This window comes from Canis aureus, chromosome 10 (genome assembly GCF_053574225.1).
Source record: "Canis aureus isolate CA01 chromosome 10, VMU_Caureus_v.1.0, whole genome shotgun sequence".
In the NCBI taxonomy this organism is placed as follows: domain Eukaryota; kingdom Metazoa; phylum Chordata; class Mammalia; order Carnivora; family Canidae; genus Canis; species Canis aureus.
In genome coordinates this window covers 53,271,195-53,292,011 of record NC_135620.1, presented here as the reverse complement: position 1 = coordinate 53,292,011, position 20,817 = coordinate 53,271,195, and the positions used below count along the sequence as shown (strand labels likewise).

The 20,817-nt window shown below is 39.1% G+C and overlaps 1 protein-coding gene and 1 non-coding gene across 4 annotated transcripts in view; both read right to left on the bottom strand.

The window, feature by feature from the left end:
- PHF24 (PHD finger protein 24) overlaps positions 1-20,817 on the bottom strand; it is a 165,526-nt gene that overhangs the window by 112,003 nt on the left and 32,706 nt on the right. The gene's annotated exons all lie outside the window — the stretch shown is intronic.
- On the bottom strand, positions 19,906-20,012 carry LOC144322879 (U6 spliceosomal RNA). The gene has a single exon (XR_013388477.1). It is a non-coding gene; the product is annotated as a U6 spliceosomal RNA (small nuclear RNA).

Below are 20,817 nucleotides of genomic sequence, written 5' to 3'. Positions count from 1 at the left end.
TCTGGCAGGGAGGTCATAGAACATTCCGAGCACAGGAGTGAGTGTGTGAGACTTCATCTCCTTGCTCGTGGTGCAATTCTGTTATGCCAGCCTCTTGCCAGCAAGGGACCAGGATTCCATGAACATGACTTGAAACTCCCTGCCCTACTCCAATTCCCAACCTGTTGGAGACACTTAGATCATGGGGTCAGATATTTTTGATTGTCGGCTCAAAATTCTAGTCTCTCTACTCTGTAAGTCTTTGGGTAAAATATCCCCTACTCCTAAGTTCCCACATCCTCTGAATGTCATCTCTATTTTGGCCTAACTTCCCGTCACCAGCCTCAACTTGCCCCTCACTGTCCAGGCTGAATGCCTGGAAGGATGATAGTAATATGTGAACATAGTAGTGAAAAAGCTAGTACAAGAATAATCACATTACAGTCTCATTTTAAAAATATTAAATAGATTTTGGGCAGCCCCGGTGGCTCAGCAGTTTAGCACCGCCTTCAGCCCAGGGTGTGATTCTGGAGACGCAGGATCGAGTCCCACATCAGGCTCCCTGCATGGAGCCTGCTTCTCCCTCTGCCTGTGTCTCTGCTTCTCTCTCTCCTCTCTGTGTATTCTCATGAATAAATAAATAAAATCTTAAAAAAATGAAAATATTAAATAGATTTTGATATTTTTAGGTCTGCAGAAATATTGAGCAGCGAGCACAGGGAATTCCATATACCTCTTCCCACCCTTGGCCACATACAGTTTCCCTTCTTATTAACATCTTGCATTTAGTGTGGTATATTTATTAAAACTGATGAGCCAATATTGACACATTGTTATTAACCAAGGTTCAGTAGTTTACATTAGGACTCATTCTTTGTGTTATACATGCTATGGGTTTTGACCAATGTATAATGATACGTATCCACCATTAAGGTATCATACAGAATAGTTTCTGTACCCTAAGAATCTCCTCTATTCCACCTACTCATTCCTTTTTCCCTTCCCCCAAACCCTTGGCAACCACTGATCCTTTTTTTAAAATTGTGGTAAAATATACATAACATGAAATTTATTATTTTAACCATTTTTAAGTGTATAATTCAGTAGCATTAATTACATTCACTGTGTTGTGTAACCATCGTCATTACTTCTAAAACTTTTTCATCAACCCAAACAGAAACTCTGTACTCATTAAACAATAATCCCCTATCTCCCCCACCCTACCCCAGCGCCTAGTAACTTCTATTTTTTGTCTATATAAATTTCCTTATTTTAGGTACTTCATAAAAAAGGAATCATGCACTATCTGTCCTTTTGTGTCTGGCTTATTTCACTTAGCATAATGTGTTCAAGGTTCATCTATATCGTGGCATGTATCAGAATTTAATTTCTTTTCATTGCTAAGTATTCCATTTTGTGTATATACTACATTTTGCTTCTTCATTTACCCATTAAAGGACACTTGGATTGTTTCCACTTTTAGCTACTTGAAAAATGCTGCTAGGAACATTGGTGTGCAAGTATCTGCTTGAGTCCCTCCTTTATATTCCTTTGGATATGTACCTAGAAGTGGAACTGTTGAATCACATGTTAATTCTATGTTTAACTTTTAGAGAAACTGCCACCGAATTGTTTTCCACAGCAGCATTTTGCATTTCCACCAGCAATGAATGAGAGTTCTTACTGCTCCACATCCTCACCAGCATTCACTGTTGTCAGTGTCCTGGATTTTGGCCATTCTATAGGTGTGTAGTGGTATCTCATAGTGGTTTTAATATTCAATTATCTAATGACATATAATGTTGAATATCTTTTTTGGTGAAATGTCTTTTGTCCACTTTTAAATTGGGTTGTTCATTTTCTTATTGTTGAGTTTTAATAATTTTTTGCATATTTTGGATACCAGTCTTTTGTCAGATACGTGTTTTATAAAGATTTTCTCCAAGTATGGCTTGTCTTCTCATTCTCTTAACAGTGTCTTTTGGAGAGAAATTTTTAGTTTTATTGAAGTCCAACTTTAATTTTTTTTCATAGATTGTGCTTTTGGTGATGCATCTAACCCAAATTCATATAGATTTTCTTATAATTTCATTCCTTAAAGAAAAATATATGTATGTTCTATTTTTCATCTTTTGTTAATCTGTACTTTTAAATTTTTCTACATTGCAAACTAGTTACATACTTTATAATAAAAAAAGATCCCAGAGTTGGCAACAAGGTAGCTTCTTTTAGTTTTACATATAGAACTCTGTGACCCAGAAGACAGTTTTAGAGGTTTCAGTTTCCCTATCTATCAGTGAGTATTGGAACAGAGAATCACAGAGTTCCCTTTCTGTCATAACATCTAGCATACTCATACTTTTTTTCAGCTCCAATTAAGTTCATGGACTTAATTGGAACATCCAGCCAGGGGTACCCAGCCATGGGGCAGGGGATGACTCTGTGTATATGTGTAAACAGTTTTTTATGCTATTCACCGAGGAGTTAATTGAAGTGAAAAGCTGGATCTATAGTTTCCAGACACTGTCCACATGCCTATGAACACCAGCTGTGCTCGATGGTTTGGTGGAAAGTAGGTCCTTATTAGAGGAACAGGCACACCACACTGGGTGTGTGTGGGGGGGGGCACGGAGAATGTAAAATTGACATACAATATGAAACATAATTTGGTACAGCCACTGTGGAAAACAGCATGGAACTTACTAAAAAAAACAAAACTAGAAACACCATATGATCCAATAATTCCACAATTGGGCATCTACCCAAAGAAAACAAAAACAATAACTCAAAAAGACATGTGGACCCCTTTCTTTACTGCAGCATTATTTATAATAGCCAAGATATGGAAGCAACTTAAGTGTCTATCAATAGATGAATTCATAAGGAAGATGCAGCATACACACACACATATATAATGGAATATTATGTGGCCATAAAAAGGATGAGATCATGCCATTTGAGACAATATGAATGGACCTAGAAGGTATTATGCTAAGTGAAATAAAGGAGACTAAAACAAATGCCATATGATTTCATCAATATTTGGAATTTTAAAAGTAAATAAAAAAAAACAGAATCAGACCTCTAAATACAGAGGATTGATGGTTTCCTATGGGGAGGAGGTTGGGTTGTTGAGCAAAATGGGTGAAAGGAGTGGGAAATAGAGCATAAAGAATACAAGGATATTATAACGGCAATGTATGTGGACATATGGTAGCTACACTTGGGGTGAACATAGCATAAGCTTGTTGAATCACTATATTGTATAATGTAAACTAGTGTAACATTTTATGTCAACTATATGCAAAAAAATTAATTAAAAAATCTCTGCCCCTCCGCGCTGTGCTCTCATGCACACACACACACACACACACACACACACACACTCTCTCTCTCTCTCTCATATAAATAAATCTTTAAAAAAAGTAAGGGGGGTGCCTGGATGGTGCAGTCGGTTAAACTTCTGACTCTTGGTTTAGTTAGGCTCAGGTTATGATTTCAGGGTGGTGAGATCAAGCCCTGGGTCAGGTTCTTCGCTCAGTGTGGAGTCTACTTGAGACTCTCTCCACCTGCCCCCCCCGCCCACTGTGCTCTCTCATGTACACTCTCTCTCCAAAATTAATCTTTAAAAAAAACTAAGGGGTGCCTGGGTAGCTCAGTCCGTTGAGCCAAACTCTTGGTTTTGGCTCAGGTCATGATATCAGGGTCTTAGGATCGAGCCCTATGACAGGCTCCATCCTCAGTGTGGATACTCTCTCCCTCTGCCCATCCCCCTGCTTGCTCTCCCAAATAAATAAAATCTTTAAAAACAAACAAACAAACAAACAGGGGTCTCTACGGGTGACTCAGTTGGTTAAGTGTCTGCCTTCAGCTCAGGTCATGATCCCAGAGTCCTGGGATTAAGCCCTATGTTGGCATCCCCACTATGTGGGAGGCCTACTTCTCCCTCTCCCACTTCCTCTGCTTGAGCTTTCTCTCTCTCTTTCTGTGTGTCAAATAATTAAATAAAGTCTTTTAAAAAACTGGACACACAAACCTTCACTGTGGACCTTCCTCATGATCAATTATTATTTCCAAGGCCACACTTCCTCAGAAACCTTTTGTGGTAAGTCTTTCAATTTTTAATTTTATTTTTTTTTTCTTTTTCTTTTTCTTTTCTTTTCTTTTTTTTTTTTTTTTTTTTTTTTTTTTTTTTTTGAGAGACAGCATGAGTGAGTGTAAGTGGCAGAGGATCAGAAGGAGAGGAAGGGAGAGAGAATTTTAAGTAGGTTCTACACCCAGCACAGAGCCCAATGAAGGGCTCAATCTCACAACCCTGAGATTGTGACCTGAGCTGAAATCAAGACTTGGATGCTAACCGAGCCACTCAGGCGCCCCATTAAAAATTTTTTTTTCACTGTGACTCATAGCAAGAATTATAGCTTATGATGTGACCCTATATATATACACAGTTATAAACATGTGTTCATAGATCTAGAACTGAATCCAAAGTTTGTGAAATAATCCTACTTTAACTACATGTGATGTATGCTGGTGTTTTCTAACCTCTCTATCCTATTTCATTAAAATAGTCCTAATAGTGACTTTCTCAGATGATTTCATGACTTCCCAAGGAGTCTGGACCTACAATTTGAGAAACATAGCCTTAGGGTAATTTTACATTTTTGATTACAGAACTACATTTTTGTCTTGATTTAAAGATGATTACCCCTAAAAGACAAAAACAACATTGTGAAGTATAAGGTAAGCCTTCCCCTTACAGAATTCTCAATCTTGTCTTAAGAGTCTGTCTGATTGGAAGGTCTAACAGAGATGGACAGCTACTAATATACCTTTGGCTGAAAAAAACCCATATTCTATATGAGAAGCTGGCTGATCCTTTTTGACCTGTGAATATATATAAAAGAGTATTTAGTACAGCATTGTTCTTAGAGGTTTAAATGTGGAAACAACCTCAACAGGAATACAAAATCTAGAGCAATGATTCTTAAATGGTGAAGTGGGTGGATCCTGGGCAGGTGAGAGTTGTCTCTAATAAATTCCAGGAAGAGGAGGAGAAATGAATGGATTTAAAAAGCATATCAATTAGAATATACATATTTATATTTGGAGGACAAATATTACAACATGTTGCCCTCCCCCCCCCCTTTTTTTGTAATGTAAACTACAAAACAGCAGAGGTTTATAGTATCTTTTTGGTTCTTGGGACAACACAGAAGATACCAGCTCTGTAAATAGTTTGGGGGAAGTCCCCTCCCAGAAATTATATCAGAAGTTTTTTATTTTTGTATCAGAAGTTTTAGGGAACACTCATAAGATTTAATGGAGTATAACTCAGCCATTAGAAATGACGAATACCCACCATTTACTTCGACGTGGATGGAACTGGAGGGTATTATGCTGAGTGAAGTAAGTCAATCGGAGAAGGACAGTCATTATATGGTTTCACTCATATGGGGAATATAAAAAATAGTGAAAGGGATTATAGGGGAAAGCAGAGAAAATGAGTGGGAAAAATCAGAGAGGGTGACAAAACATGAGAGACTCCTAACACTGGGAAGTGAACAAAGGGTAGTGGAAGGGGAGGGGGTGGGGGGATGGGATGACTGGGTGATGGGCACTGAGGACGGCACTAGATGGGATGAGCACTGGGTGTTATACTATATGTTAGCAAATTGAACTCCAATAAAAAGATACATATAAAAATAAATAAAAAATAAAAAATTGAGAAACACTTATTCAAAGACCTAGAGAAAATCAGTGGTAATTATTTGGTTTTTACAAGCTTTTTCAGACAACATAATAAGAGTTATTGAACAAAGGCCAACCAATCAGGAGTATACTTTAGGTGAACTGACTCATTAATATTGTATCAGCAAATTAACTACAGGTGCCTCATAATACACTGTAGTCCTGCTACAACCATTATTCTCTATAAGGATAACAAGAATCACTGTTAAGCTATCTAAGTTGTTAATCATGCCATTACAGTGGCTTTGGGAGACTGTCTTTAAAGGAATTTCAATAAATTAAACTGGACATCTATCGGTAAAAGAAACCAAAAAAATCCACCATTCCCCTCCACATCTCCCTCCCAGAAAAACACCCCAACACTTTCCAAACCTGACCACAGATTCGAAGAGCACTTCTGTTCTTTTTACCTGATATGGCTCCTTTCCTAGCCACATTTTCCCCTCCAAAGGCAAAAAATTTTAAATAAAACCTTAACAAGAAAATATCAGAATCCAAACAAGATCTCAAGTCATTTGAAATGATATAGCTTTGATTTTGAGAGTAAACTGTGAAGACACAACAGAACTAGGCTTAATGAATGAGGCCAAAGTTTTTAATGGTTAATGGAGAAGAGGATCAAACCTATATTCAAAATGCACCTTGGTCTCTTCGACAGATGGTGCTGGCAAAATTAGACATCCACACACAGAAGAATGAAACTGGACCACTTTCTTATATACAAAAATAAACTCAAAGTAGATTAAGGGCCTGAATGTGAGAACTGAAACCATAAAAATCCTAGAAGAGAGCATAGGCAGTAAATTCTCTGATATCTACCATTACAACATCTTTCTAGATATGCCTCCTGAATCAAGGAAAACAAAAGCAAAGATAAAGTATTGGTACTACAAGATAAAAACTTGCTGCACAACGAAGGAAACAACCAAAACTAAAAGACATCCTATCTAATAGAAGATATTTGCAAATGGCATATTCAATAAAGGGCCAGTATCCAAAATACATAAAGAACTTATACAACTCAACACCAATAATAATAATCTATTTTAAAAACATGCAGAACACATGAACAGACATTTCTCCAAAGAAGATATACAGATGGCCAAGAGAAGCATGAAAAATGCTCAACACCATTTATCATCAAGGAAATGGAAGTCAAAACTACAATGAGATATCACACCATACCTATCAGAATGGCTAAAATAAAAAACACAAGAAACAACAAGTGTTGACAAGGAATGGGAGTTTTAAAAAGGAACCCTCTTGTACTGTTGGTGTGAATGCAAACTGGTGCAGTCACTATAGGAAACAGTAGGGAGGTTCCTCAAAAAGATAAAAATAGGTCTACCTTATGAAATTGCACTTCCTGGTATTTACCCAAAAGAATACAAAAACACTAATTCAAAGGGAAACACACACCCCTATGTTTATAGCTCCATTATTTACAAGAGTCAAATTATGGAAGCAACCTAAGTGTTGCTTAATTGATGAATGGATAAAGATGTGGTATATATATGCAATGGAATTTTATTCAGCCATAAAAAGAGTGCAATCTTGCTACTTGCAACAACACGGATGGATTCAGAGAGTATAATGCTAAGGGAAATAAGCCAGAGAGAGGCAAATATCATGTGGTTTCACTCATTTGTAGAGTTTGAGAAATAAAGCAAATGAACGAAGGAAAGAGCAAAAGAGACAAACCAAAAAACAGACTCTTAAGCATATAGAACCCTTACCAGAGGGAAGGCAGGTGGAGGATGAATGAAAGGGGTGAAGGGGATTAAGAGTACACTTATCTTGATAAGCACTAAGTAATATATGGAATTCTTGAATCACTATACTGTACACCAGAAATAAATGTAACACTGTATGTTAACTACACTGGAATTCAAATTTAAAAAGTAAAAATTGAAAAAAAATTTAAAAATGGATTTTAAAACAAGCACCTTGATTAAAAATGAGTGTTCTCAAATATCCAATGTGCACATGGAATATTTGAGAAATTAACAAAATCAGCTTGAATTTCCAGAGAAACAAGTGGTTAGTGGCAAGTAAAAACAAATGTCTGGGAAGTCCTAGCTAATGTAATAAGACACACACACACACACACACACACACACACACACAAAGAAATGAAAGGTATACAGAATGGGAAGGAAGAAATTAAACTACCTTTGTTCACAGATGACATGAATGTGTACATAGAAAATCCAAAGAACTGACAAGACTGTAATAGACAACTATAGCAAGGCTGCAGGACATAAAGTTAATATGCAAAAGTCCATTGCTTTCCTATGTACCAGCTATATAAGGACAAATACAGAATTCTAATGAACAACATTTTTAAAAATAGATATTCCATCTTCAAAGAAAAGGGGGACTCAACATTATTAACATATCTGTTCTTCCCAATTGATCTGCAGACTCAATGCAATTCCATTCAAAATCCCAGCAAGTTATTTTATAGATATCAATAAACTGTTTCTAGTATTAAGGGGGGCACTTGAAGGAATGAGCACTGAATGTTATATGCAACTGATGTATTACTAAATTCTATCTCTGGAACTAATAATACACTCTGTTCATTACATTGAATTTAAATTTGAAAAAATATTTAAAAAAAAAACTGATTCTAAACTTTGTATAGAGAGGCAAAAGACCCACAATAGTGAATTCAGTTTTAAAGGAGAAGAGCAAAATCAGAGGGACAAAAAGATTTAATGGTATAGGACCATCTGATTGTATGAACTAGAGGAAATGAAAGCAGAGGACAGCATGAATCTTTCCTTGGTACTGCTGCAGCCAAAAAGTCTGTCTAGATGTCTTTCTAAGGTACTAAGATATACATTGCAACTTGGGTTGTGTGTTTTTATAGGTGTACAAAATATATAAATTCTCTGCAGAAAACTTGCTTATTTATAAGGGCAAAGTGGGAGGAGGGGTGCTGCTCTGCATCCGGAAAAGGGAAAGGGAATCAGAAGGCAATTTAGGAACCTCTCTCTGTAATGCTAAATAGCTGAGAACGTAAATAACAGTAATCTCCTGAAAAGTGAGAGGGCTTCATTAGGCAAAAACAAACGCAAACTCCTGAAGGGGAGGACAAGCAGAAGCAACCAAAGAGGGTTCAAAAGGTGGAAAAGAAAGCCCCAACTTTTCATTGAGATCAGGGGAGAGGAAAATAAATCTAGATGATTCTTGCTGCCTTCCACAGAGCATGTGTTTTATCTATCTTTGTTGAATAAATGCTGCATTAAGACTGGGCAACAACAACAAAAAAAAAACACTGGGCAACAGAAAATGTTTGAGATCATGGTATCAGTCAGTACCTTTTCTTTTCCTCAAAATGGTCTGGAGATACTCATCAGACAGATCTGTAAACTTCAATTGTAGAAAATACACGGTTACCACCTTTTCACACCTACTTTCCTTCCCTAGAGGTAGAACCTGAATGATGATTCAGGGCTAGTAGGGATGAGAATAGGCAAAATATTATAGTAGCTACAAGTGATTTCTCTGACCACAGGGGAGAATTACCAGATTTTGGAACTTAGCAAATTTCCATAACCACAATGATAAAAGAGATACCAAATCACCAAGGTGAAAAGTTTGCTGCATTTATGCTGTGTTCTGGGGCACTGTGGCCTAGCCCACAGGAGGGCAGCTTCCCTAAAGGCATGTGTAGGAAGCTGCAAACTGCATCTCATCTGTCCTGGGTTTGAACTGGAGAGATTTAGCACAAGCAGCATCTGCACATAATAGTGAAAATTTTCAGAGTGGTTGATAATTGGCTTCTGGAAGCATGTGCCTGAATGATTATGTGAGAACCTCAGGGAAAGCAACATACATAACATAAAAAGTGGAAAACCATCAGAACTAGGGTCTGTAAAAAAATGCAGAATGTATATAACAACACCCAGAGTTCACTGTACATCTAGGTATTAACACTGATAAGACTCTAAACATAACCCAAACAACAACAACAACAACAAGAGTCTCTTTACTCCTCCATGAGACTCCTACTTTTAAAAATATAGATTAAAAAAATTTTTTTATTGGAGTTTGATTTGCCAACATATAGCATAACACCCAGTGCTCATCCCGCCAAGTGCCCCCCTCAATGCCCATCACTCAACCCCCTACCCACTTCCCCTTCCACTACCCCTTGTTCATTACCCAGAGTTAAGTGTCTCTCATGTTTTTTCACCTTCACTGATATTTTCACTCATTTTCTATTTTTTTATTGGAGTTTGATTTGCCAACATAGAGTATAACACCCAGTACTCATCCCATCAAGACTCCTACTTTTTGAAGAAATCAAAGTCTTAAGTCCTTTAACTGTTTTCCAGTTACTGGCTGTTGCTTTAGGAATGTAACACCTCACCACAGTGCTTTTGTAACCTATTCTTAGCCAGAGTGATTTGGCTGCTATTTTTAATTTCCCTCTCTGTAGGCAGTGTCCCTCCATTTACCCTTGTTTATCCAGTACAGCAGCACTTGCTTAAGTCAGCCCAAAAAATATGGCCACCCTAAGTTAATTGAGTTACTTTGGGGTTTCCAAGGACTGAAACTGAGTCTTCCTGGACTCAGCTCAAGAAAATGAAGCATCTGGGAGGCCCTACTGTTCCTTAATATTTACTTAAAGCCCACAAATCTCTAACATGCATGGGAACAAATTATGGCATGATCTTTAGCCTCTGGGGCTTTGGATGAATCTTGATGAAAAACTACAGTGCTGGCTTCCCACAGAAGTAGAGTAATTGTTAAGGAATATCCCATATCAGTGACTGGCTAGTATGACTGCACTTAGCAGGCAGAACTTTCCAGCAAGATGGAGAGGCACTCCCTGTTCTCTGCTCTGGACCCATGAAACAACAGTCCTATTCATTCAATGCACTCATTACACCCTGTTTATCAGCATTTACTTATTTGCTGATACTACAAACATCTGTAGAGTGCAACCTAGTATGTATAACGCATACATCAGCCTCATAATAAATGTTGGTAAAATGAACAAATGGAACGTCACTCAGCCTGTAGAATGCAGTATGAGTAAATGTGTGTAAGGTGCATAAGCGGAAGACTTTTTGAGAAGGTGTCACATAAGCTAAATCTTGAAAGGTAAGTACCAAGTTTCTGCAATGGATAAAGAACTGTCATTCCAGAAGGAAGTTAAAAGCACACAGAAAGGCAGGTGCATAGATCTACAGAGACCCTATTGTGGCTCAGGTAGTATGAAACCAGACTGGGTGCTGGGTAGAAATAGGCAAGGAAACTTACTTTTATATAGAATTATCATTAGCCCAAAGAATTGATTAGAAGTAGTATGGCTAAAGTGATTCGAAGGAAATATGTCCTTGGATTTCAGAAATTAAAAATAAACTGACCTAGAGAGCTGGATTTCCTGCTGCTAATGTGGTAGGCAGTCTCTCAAATGGCTCCTGTTGAGCCCTGCCCCCCTGCCATCTTCATGGCATTGTATAATCCCCTCCTGAGTACCATGTTTCTGGCCAACAGATTATGGCAACATTGAGGGGTATCGCCTTCCATGATTAGGTAGCATAGACTGTTATTTCTATCTTGCTAGCCAACTCTATTGCCTTCTTTAAAAAAATTTTTTAAAATTTATTTATTAATGAGACACAGAGAGAGAGAGAGAGAGAGAGAGGCAGAGACACAGGCAGAGGGAGAAGCAGGCTCCATGCAGGGAGCCCGAGGTGGGACTGGATCCTGGGTCTCCAGGATCACACACTGGGCTGAAGGCCGCACTAAACCGCTGAGCCACCCGGGCTGCCCTCTATTGCCTTCTTAAGGTGCACACTTTTGTGAATTAAGCTGTCATATTGGAGAGGCACACATGGTAAGGTACTGAGGGTGGCCTGTAGCAAACAACTAGTGAAGGACTAAGGCTCTCAGTCCAAAAGAGCCTGATGAACTGAATTCTGCCAGCAACCACCGAATGAGCTTGGTAGCAGATTGCAGTTGAAACTTTGGATGATACTGCAGACTCTTGGGTGACACCTTGGTTTTGACCTTACCAGAGACCACGAGTCAGAGGATCCAGCTAAGCTATGTCTTGTTCCTGACCCAGAGACATCATGAAATAATAAATATGTGCTGGTGTAACTGGCTAAGTTTTAGGGTAATTTGTTATGCAGCAATAGTAATACACACAGGAAGTGGGGAAACTCTGATAAGCTCCACGGCTTTTTTTTTTATTATTTATTTTTTATGGGTCTTCAATTTGCCAACATATAGAATAACACCCAGTGCCCACAACATCCCATCAAATGCCCCCCTCAGTGCCCACACCCAGTCATCCCTACTCCCAACCCAACTCCCCTTCCCCCACCCCTAGTTCGTTTCCCAGAGTTAGGAGTCTCTCATGTTCTGTCTCCCTTTCTGATATTTCCCACTCATTTTTTCTCATTTCCCCTTTATTCCCTTTCACTATTTTTTATATTCCTCAAATGAATGAGACCATATAATGTTTGTCCTTCTCCGATTGACTTATTTCACTCAGCATAATACCCTCCAGTTCCATCCACGTCGAGCAAATGGTGGGTATTTGTCGTTTCTAATGGCTTAGTAATATTCCATTGTATACACAAAACACATCTTCTTTATCCATTCATCTTTTGATGAACACTGAGACTCCTTCCACAGTTTAGCTATTGTGGACATTGCTGCTATAAACATCGGGGTGCAGGGGTCCCCGCGTTTCATTGCATCTGTATCTTTGGGGTAAATCCCCAGCAGTGCAATTGCTGGGTCGTTAGGGCAGATCTATTTATAATTCTTTGAGGAACCTCCACACAGTTTTCCAGAATGACTGCACCAGTTCATATTCCCACCAACAGTGCAGGAGGGTTCCCCTTTCTCCACATCCTCTCCAACATTTGTGGTTTCGTGCCTTGTTAATTTTCCCCATTCTCACTGGTGTGAGGTGGTCTCTCATTGTGGTTTTGATTTTATTTCCCTGATGGCAAGTGATGCCGAGCATTTTCTCATGTGCTTGTTGGCCATGTCTATGTCTTCCTCTGTGAGATTTCTGTTCATGTCTTTTGCCCATTTCATGATTGGATTGTTTGTTTCTTTGCTGTTGAGTTTAATAAGTTCTTTATACATCTTGGATACTAGCCCTTTATCTGATACGTCATTTGCAAATATCTTCTCCCATTCTGTAGGTTGTCTTTTAGTTTTGTTGACTGTTTCTTTTGCTGTGCAAAAGCTTCTTATCTTGATGAAGTCCCAATAGTTCATTTTTGCTTTTGTTTCTCTTCCCTTCATGGATGTATCTTGCAAGAAGTTACTGTGGCCGAGTTCAAAAAGGGTGTTGCCTGTGTTCTCCTCTAGGATTTTGATGGAATCTTATCTCACATTTAGATCTTTCATCCATTTTGAGTTTATCTTTGTGTATGGTGCAAGAGAGTGGTCTAGTTTCATTCTTCTGCATGTGGATGTCCAATTTTCCCAGGACCATTTATTGAAGAGACTGTCTTTTTTCCAGTGGATAGTCTTTCCTCCTTTGTCGAATATTAGTTGACCATAAAGTTGAGGGTCAACTTCTGGATTCTCTATTCTGTTCCATTGATCTATGTGTGTGTCTTTGTGCCAGTACCACACTATCTTGAAGATCACAGCTTTGTAGTACAACCTGAAATCTGGCATTGTGATGCCCCCACCTACGGTTTTCTTTTTTAAATTTCCCCTGGCTATTCAGGGTGTTTTCTGATTCCACACAAATCTTAAGATAATTTGTTCCAACTCTCTGAAGAAAGTCCATGGTATTTTGATAGGGATTGCATTAAACGTGTACATTGCCCTGGGTAACATTGACATTTTCACAATATTAATTCTGCCAATCCATGAGCATGGAATATTTTTCCATCTCTTTGTGTCTTCCTTAATTTCTTTCAGAAGTGTTCTGTAGTTTTTAGGGTATAGATCCTTTACCTCTTTGGTTAGGTTTATTCCTAGGTATCTTATGCTTTTGGGTGCAATTGTAAATGGGATTGACTCCTTAATTTCTCTTTCTTCAGTCTCATTGTTAGTGTATAGAAATGCCACTGACTTCTGGGCATTGATTTTGTATCCTGCCACATGGCCAAATTGCTGTATGAGTTCTAGCAATCTTGGGGTGGAGTCTTGTAGGTTTTCTAGGTACTCTATCATGTCATCTGCGAAGAGGGAGAGTTTGACTTCTTCTTTGCCAATTCGAATGCCTTTGATTTCTTTTTGTTGCCTGATTGCTGAGGCTAGGACTTCTAGTACTATGTTGAATAGCAGTGGTGAGAGTGGACATCCCTGTCTTGTTCCTGATCTTAGGGGAAAGGCTCCCAGTGCTTACCCAGTGGGAATGATATTTGCTGTGGGCTTTTCGTAGATGGCTTTTAAGATGTTGAAGAATGTTCCGTCTATTCCTACACTCTGAAGAGTTTTGATCAGGAATGCTGTATTTTGTCAAATGCTTTCTCTGCATCTATTGAGAGGATCATATGGTTCTTGTTTTTTCTCTTGATGATATGATGAATCACATTGATTGTTTTACAAGTGTTGAACCAGCCTTGCATCCCAGGGATAAATCCTACTTGGTCATGGTGAATAATCTTAATTTATTGTTGTATCCTATTGGCTAATATCTTGTTGAGAATTTTTGCATCCATGTTCATCAGGGATATTGGTCTGTAATTCTCCTTTGTGGTGGGGTATTTGTCTAGTTTTGGAATTAAGGTGATGCCTTAAGGCCTCATAGAATGAGTTTGGAAGTACTCCATCTCTTTCTATCTTTCCAAACAGCTTTAGTAGAATACGTATGGTTTCTTCTTTAAACGTTTGATAGAATTCGCCAGGGAAGCCATCTGGCCCTGGACTTTTGTGTCTCGGGAGGTTTTTGATGACTGCTTCAATTTCCTCTCTGGTTATTAGCCTGTTCAGGTTTTCTATTTCTTCCAGTTACAGTTTCGGTAGTTTGTGGCTTTCCAGAAATGTGTCCATTTTTTCTAGATTGCCAAATTTATTGGCATATAGCTGTTCATAATATGTTTTTAAAATCGTTTGTATTTCCTTGGTGTTGGTAGTGATCTCTCCTTTCTCATTCATGATTTATTAATTTGAGTCTTCTCTCTCTTCTTTTTAATAAGGCTGGCTTATGGTTTATCTATCTTATTAATTCTTTCAAAGAACCAACTCCTGGTTTTGTTGATCTGTTCCACAGTTCTCTGGTCTCTATTTCATTGAGTGTTGCTCGAATCTTTACTAACTCTCTTCTTCTGCTGGGTGTAGGATCTATTTGCTGTTTTTTCTCTAGCTCCTTTAAGTGTAAGGTTAGCTTTTGTATTTGAGTTCTTTCCAGTTTTTGAATGGATGCTTGTATTGCGATGTATTTCCCCCTCAGGACTGCTTTTGCTGTATCCCAAAGATTTTGAACGGTTGTATCTTCATTCTCATTAGTTTCCATGAATCTTTTTAATTCTTCCTTAATTTCCTGGTTGACCCTTTCATCTTTTAGCAGGATGGTCCTTAACTTCCACGTGTTTGAGGTCCTTCCAAACTTCTTGTTGTGATTTAGTTCTAATTTCAAGGCATTATGGTCTGAGAATATGCAGGGGATGATCCCAATCTTTTGGTATTGGTTCAGACCTGATTTGTGACCGAGTATGTGGTCTGTTCTGGAGAAAGTTCCATGTGCACTTTAGAAGAATGTGTATTTAGTTGCATTTGGATGTAAAGTTCTGTAGATATCCGTGAAATCCATCTGGTCCAGTGTATTATTTAACGCTCTTGTTTCTTTGGAGATGTTGTGCTTAGAAGACCTATTGAGTGTAGAAAGCACTACATTGAAGTCACCAAGTATAAGTGTATTATTATTTAAGTATGTCTTAACTTTTTATTAATTGATTAATATATTTGGCAGCTCCCACATTCGGGGCATATATATTGATGATTAAGTCCTCTTCTTGGATAGATCGTTTAAGTATTATATAGTGTCCCTCTTCATCTCTCACTACAGTCTTCGGGATAAACTTTAGTTTATCTGATATAAGAATGGCTACCCCTGCTTTCTTTTGAGGACCATTTGAATGGTTAATGGTTCTCCAACCTTTTATTTTCAGGCTGTAGGTGTCCTTCTGTCTAAAATGAGTCTCTTGTAGACAGCAAATAGATGGGTCCTGCTTTTTTTTCCAGTCTGAAACCCTGTGCCTTTTGATGGGGTCATTAAGCCCGTTCACTTTCAGAGTTACTATTGAAAGATACGAGTTTAGTGTCATCATGATACCTATTCAGTCCCTGTTTTTGTGGATTGTTCCATTGGACTTCCTCTTAAAGAGGAATTTTCAGAGTCCCCCTTAAAATTTCTTGCAGAGCTGGTTTGGAGGTCACATATTCTTTCAGTTCCTGCCTGTCTTGGAAGCTCTTTATCTCTCCTTCCATTTTGAATGAGAGCCTTGCTGGATAAAGTATTCTTGGCTGCATGTTCTTCTCATTTAGAACCCTGAATATATCCTGCCAGCCCTTTCTGGCCTGCCAGGTCTCTGTGGAGAGGTCTGCTGTTAATCTGATATTTCTCCCCATATAAGTTAGGGATCTCTTGTCTCTTGCTGCTTGTCCAGGTGTTGAACGGTTTTTATTGATTTTAGGGGGGGGGTTCTATTTCCTGGATCTGAATGCCTGTTTCCCTTCCCAGATTAGGAAAGTTTTCAGCTATGACTTGTTTAAATACATATTCTGGACCTTTGTCCCTTTCGGTGCCCTCGGGAACCCCAATTAAATGTAGATTTTTCTTCCTCAGACTGTCACTTATTTCCCTTAATCTATCCTTATGATCTTTTAATTGTCTCTTTTTCCTCAGTTTCCCTCTTTGCCATCAACTTGTCTTCAATGTCACACACTCGTTCTTCTACTTCGTTAACCCTTGTCATTAGGACTTCTAGTTTGGATTGCATCTCATTTAATTGATTTTTATTTTCTGCCTGATGAGAGCTGAATTCTGCAGGCATGAAGTCTCTTGAGTCCTTTATGCTTTTTTCTAGAGCCACCAGTAGCTTTATAATTGTGCTTCTGAATTGGCTTTCTGACATTGAATTGTAATCCAAATTTTGTAACTCTGTGGGCAAGAGGACTGTTTCTTATTCTTTCTTTTGAGGTGAGTTTTTCCTTCTAGTCATTTTGTTCAGTGCTGAGTGGCCAAAAACAAGTTGTATTGGGAAAAGGAGAAAAAGAGGGAAGAGAAAGAAGAATATAAAAAGAAAAAGAAAGAAGGAAAAAAAAAGGAAGAGAAGAAAAGAAAAAAAGGGGGAGAGAAGCAAGCAAACAAACAAACAAACAAACAAAAAACACGGGGGAGTATCCTCTGATTCTGTATACTGTAAATCCCTCGACTTCCCCTGGAATTTTCCAGTGCTGCTTGGTCAGTAATTTGTTTTCTAGCTGGTCTTCTGGGGGAGGGGCCTGCTGTGCTGATTTTCAGGTGTGAGCACTTGGGAGAGCTGCTCAGCCCCCATCCTTGTGCAGAGCTCCTTGAAAGTCGCTTAACCTGTTTATCCTTGAGGCCACTGTGAAGCTCAGTGGCGGTTGTTAATCCTGTGAGGCCCCAGGAGGAACAACAACAGTAGCAGCGGCCAGCTCTCGGCCCTGGAATTGGCTCCTGCAGTAACTATAGAGTTCTCAGTCGGCAGGGGCCTGGATGCTCCGGGTGGGGGGGGGGGGGGGGGGCCGCTGATCTGCTCAGCTCCAGGCCGCCGGAGGCTGGAGCGTCCTTGCTGTCCTGTGCCATCCCGGCCTCTGCTTGTCCTGGGGGGAGCGCCGGATCTTGGGCTGTGTCCCCGGCGCCCTGAGCTCCCGGGCCTGCGCTACTGGAATCGCGCTCCCGAGCCACGCAGCCCCCTCCGCACGGAGCCGCCGCCTGAGCCCCCTCGAGCTGCTTTCCGGCCCCGCAGGGCGTGCCTACAGCCCTTTAGGGAGCTCGGCCGCAGGTTGTGGGGCGCTCTCCCCGGGGCGTAGGTGCTCTGTTAGTACCCCTGGGAGCCTGAGGGCATCCCTGCCCCTCCTGGGATCCTGCTCCAACTCCCTGCAAGCGCCTTTCCGGGAAGGTTGGTGCAGCTCCTGGGTCTCCGGGACGGGGCTCTCCTGTCCTGGGGACACTCGCCCCGGCCTTAGCCCGGCTCCTCGGGGGGCCCCTCCCCCTTGGATGCCTTTTGTTTCTTTATTTCTTTTCTCCTCCGTATTCCTACCTTGATAGTAGCGTGAACTCTTTTCACTGTAGCATTCCAGCTCTTTAAATCTCAAGCCGAATATGTAGGTTTTCAGGATGATTTGAAAGTTATCTAGGTAATTTGGTGGGGACAGGTGACTTGGAGATTCTACTCTTCCGCCATCTTGCCCCTCCTCCCTATAAATATTATAGTTTTAGGCTTTACATTTTTTTTATTATAAATTTATTTTTTATTGGTGTTCAATTTGCCAACATATAGAATAACAACCAGTGCTCATCCTGTCAAGTGCCCACCTCAGTTAGGCTTTACATTTGATCTGCAACTCATTTTGAGTAAGTTTTTATGTATGGTGTGAAGTAGGAATTGAAATTCATCTTGGATGTTCCAGCACCCCATTTGTTGAAAAGACTTTCTCCTTTGTTGGAAATCAGCTGGCTGTCCATACATGAGTGGGTCTATATCTCCACTCTCTATCCTGTTCCATCCATCTACTTGTCTATATTTATACTGATACCACATTGTCCTAATTTCTGTCGTTTCATGTTAAGTCTTGAAGTAATTTGGTATTAATCCTCGAACTTTATTCTTTTGCAAATTGTTTTGGCTATTGAGTCCTGTGTATTTCCACAAGAATTTTTTTTGAAGATTTATTTCTTTATTTATGATAGAGAGAGAGAGAGAAAGAGAGAGAGAGGCAGAGACACAGGCAGAGGGAGAACCAGTCTCCATGCTGGGAGCCCCATGCGGGACTCGATCCCAGGACTCCAGGATCGTGCCCTGGGCCAAAGGCAGGCGCCAAACCACTGAGCCACCCAGGGATCCCCTATTTCCACAGGAATTTTTAAATGAGCACGTCAATTTCTCAAAAGTGGAGAGGTGACATCATAATAATATTGAGTATTCTGACTGATGCACAGGTATATCTCTCCATTTTTTTAAGGTCTCAATTTCTCTCAGCAGTGTTTTACAGCTGAAGTGCATTGGCCTTGCACATTTTTGCTAGAAGTTTATCCCTATTTCATGTTTTTATGCTATTTTCAATGGTATTGTTTTTTAAAATTTCTATGTCCAGTTGTTCACAATGAGTATACAGAAGTACAGTTGAATTTATACACCAGCTTTATATCTTACAGCCTTGCTAAATTCACTTCCAGTTCTTTTTTTTTTCACTTCCAGTTCTAATAGCATTTTTTGTTTTGCAGATTCCACAGGATTTTCTAGAGATGAGCATGTCATCTGTGAATAAAGGCAACTTTCTTTCTTTATTTCCAACTAGATGCCTTTTAGTTCTTTTTTATTCTTTTGAACTTTTTTTACTTTTAATTATTTTATTTTATTATTTTATTTTTTTTTTATAAATTTATTTTTATTGGTGTTCAATTTGCCAACATATAGAATAACACCCAGTGCTCATCCTTTTAGTTCTTGTCCTTGCCTCATAGCACTGGCTAGAACCTCTAGCACAATGCTGAACAGAAGTTCTAAGAGTAGATATCCTTGAATTGTTTTTAATCTTAGCAAATATGCATCTAGTCTTTCATCATTAACTATGATCTTAGCTGTGGGGTGTTCATAGATGACCTTTATTAGCTGGAGGAATTCTTTTCTAGTTTGTGAACTTAAAAAATCAGGAAGGCATCTTGTATTTTGTCAGATATCTTTTCTACATCTATTGAGATGATCAAATTGTTTTTCTTTTTTAGTTTGATAATATGATGACTTACACCAATTGATTTTTCAAATTTTAAGCCAATTCTGCATTCCTGGGATAACCCCACTTGGTCATGATGTATTATCCTTTTTACTTTATTTTTTTTTGTTTCAATTTGCTAAAATTTTGTATAAAAGTTTTCTTTTTTTTTTAATTTTTATTTATTTATTCATGATAGTCACAGAGAGAGAGAGAGAGAGAGAGGCAGAGACACAGGCAGAGGGAGAAGCAGGCTCCATGCACCGGGGGCCCAAAAATATGGAACGCTTCACGAATTTGCGTGTCATCCTTGCGCAGGGGCCATGCTAATCTTCTCTGTATCGTTCCAATTTTAGTATATGTGCTGCCGAAGCGAGCACTAAAAGTTTTCTATCTATGCTCGTGAGGGATTTATCTGTACTTTTATTTCTTGTAATGACTTATCTGGTTTTGTCATCAAGGTGGTGCTGGCCTCATGGAACAAGTTGGTAAATATCCCCTCCTCTTCAATTTTACTCTAAAAGAGTTTGTGGAAAATTGGTATTCTTTTTTTCTTAAATGTTTGGAAGAATTAAACCAATGAAGACACCTGGACCTGGAGATTTATTTTTGGGAAGGTCTTTGACTAAAAATTCTATTTCCTTTATAACTATAGGTCTACTTGTTTATTTCTTTTCAAGAAAGTCTTGATAGTTTGCATTTTGTAAGAAATTTGTCGTTTTCATCTAAGTTGTTGAATTTATTGGCATAAAGTTGTTCATAATAGCCTCTTGTTCTTCTTTTGCTATCTGTAAGATTGGTGGTACAGTCACCTCTCTCATTCCTTATATTGGTAATTTCAACCCTCTATTTTTCCCGATAAGTCTGGTGAGAGTTTATCAATTTTATTAATTTCTCAAAGCAACAGTTTTTGGAATTATCCATTTTCTCTATTGTATCTCTATTTTCTATTTTATAGATTTCTCATATTTATTATCTCCTTCCTTTTGCTTGCTTTGAATTTTATTATTTTTTTTAAATTTTTATTTATTTATGATAGTCACAGAGAGAGAGAGAGCGAGGCAGAGACACAGGCAGAGGGAGAAGCAGGCTCCACGCACCGGGAGCCCGATGTGGGATTCGATCCCGGGTCTCCAGGATCGCGCCCTGGGCCAAAGGCAGGCGCCAAACCGCTGCACCACCCAG